The following is a 2,198-nucleotide window of genomic DNA, read 5'->3' as shown; positions in this document are numbered from 1 at the left end:
TTCTTCTAAAATGGTTATTTTATCAAGCTCCTATGTTTATGTTCAGTTATTTTACAAACCCAATTCCATAAAAGTTGGGACACTGTACAAATTGTTAGTAAAAAAGGAATGGAATAATTTACAAATCTCATAAACTTATATTTTATTCACAATAGAATATAGATAACATATCAAATGTTGAAAGTGAGACATTTTGAAATGTCATGCCAAATATTGGCTCATTTTGGATTTCATGAGAGCTACACATTCCAAAAAAGTTGGGACAGGTAGCAATAAGAGGCCGGAAAAGTTAAATGTACATATAAGGAACAGCTGGAGGACCAATTTGCAACTTATTAGGTCAATTGGCAACATGATTGGGTATAAAAAGAGCCTCTCAGAGTGGCAGTGTCTCTCAGAAGTCAAGATGGGCAGAGGATCACCAATTCCCCCAATGCTGCGGCGAAAAATAGTGGAGCAATATCAGAAAGGAGTTTCTCAGAGAAAAATTGCAAAGAGTTTGAAGTTATCATCATCTACAGTGCATAATATCATCCAAAGATTCAGAGAATCTGGAACAATCTCTGTGCGTAAGGGTCAAGGCCGGAAAACCATACTGGATGCCCGTGATCTTCGGGCCCTTAGACGGCACTGCATCACATACAGGAATGCTACTGTAATGGAAATCACAACATGGGCTCAGGAATACTTCCAGAAAACATTGTCGGTGAACACAATCCACCGTGCCATTCGCCGTTGCCGGCTAAAACTCTATAGGTCAAAAAAGAAGCCATATCTAAACATGATCCAGAAGCGCAGGCGTTTTCTCTGGGCCAAGGCTCATTTAAAATGGACTGTGGCAAAGTGGAAAACTGTTCTGTGGTCAGACGAATCAAAATTTGAAGTTCTTTTTGGAAAACTGGGACGCCATGTCATCCGGACTAAAGAGGACAAGGGCAACCCAAGTTGTTATCAGCGCTCAGTTCAGAAGCCTGCATCTCTGATGGTATGGGGTTGCATGAGTGCGTGTGGCATGGGCAGCTTACACCTCTGGAAAGGCACCATCCATGCTGCAAGGTATATCCAAGTTCTAGAACAACATATGCTCCCATCCAGACGTCGTCTCTTTCAGGGAAGACCTTGCGTTTTCCAACATGACAATGCCAGACCACATACTGCATCAATTACAACATCATGGCTGCGTAGAAGAAGGATCCGGGTACTGAAATGGCCAGCCTGCAGTCCATATCTTTCACCCATAGAAAACATTTGGTGGATCATAAAGAGGAAGATGCGACAAAGAAGACCTAAGACAGTTGAGCAACTAGAAGCCTGTATTAGACAAGAATGGGACAACATTCCTATTCCTAAACTTGAGCAACTTGTCTCCTCAGTCCCCAGACGTTTGCAGACTGTTATAAAAAGAAGAGGGGATGCCACACAGTGGTAAACATGGCCTTGTCCCAACTTTTTTGAGATGTGTTGATGCCATGAAATTTAAAATCAACTTATTTTTCCCTTAAAATTATACATTTTCTCAGTTGAAACATTTGATATGTCATCTATGTTGTATTCTGAATAAAATATTGAAATTTAAAACTTCCACATAGTTGCATTCTGTTTTTATTCACAATTTGTACAGTGTCCCAACTTTTTTGGAATCGGGCTTGTATTTAAAGAATTTGCCACTGATGATTCAAACGCGAGTTTTGAGCAGTGTAGAGTAGCACTTGTTGTTTGTCGTTTCTCCGATCACAAATGCAGACATGGTTTTATGTTTATGCGGCGAGATGCAATGCAAAGCGTAAAAAGACAGTATAAGTCATTATAATCCGTAATTATGTCCCCACTGGATGCAAAAAAATGCCTAGTTTATAATGGGTCTTAATGTTTTTGTCTCATCTTTCCGGCCGGACAGGGCATCAGAGTAAGGTAAGGGGCGTAACATTTCCGTCAACTAATTTTTCAGTTAAAGACAGTTCATCATTGAATTCAGTGATGTCAACATCCAGCTCAGTTTAAATCATATCTTTGCAATCATGTCAACGATATTGCTGGAAAAGTAGTATAATGTTTTTTGAACTTTAAACCGCATAAACGCATTTCATTACACCAAATACAGAAAATAATGTTCTTTTTAGCAGCATCATATGACCCCTTTAAGTCATTTTAAAGGCTGTTGTTGGCTTAGGTTTGTTTTTTTATAACCACAAAAATAT

This window comes from Sinocyclocheilus grahami, unplaced genomic scaffold (genome assembly GCF_001515645.1).
Source record: "Sinocyclocheilus grahami isolate Dianchi unplaced genomic scaffold, SAMN03320097.WGS_v1.1 scaffold1087.1, whole genome shotgun sequence".
NCBI classification, from domain to species: Eukaryota; Metazoa; Chordata; class Actinopteri; order Cypriniformes; family Cyprinidae; genus Sinocyclocheilus; species Sinocyclocheilus grahami.
Note: the sequence above shows the minus strand (reverse complement) of the source record.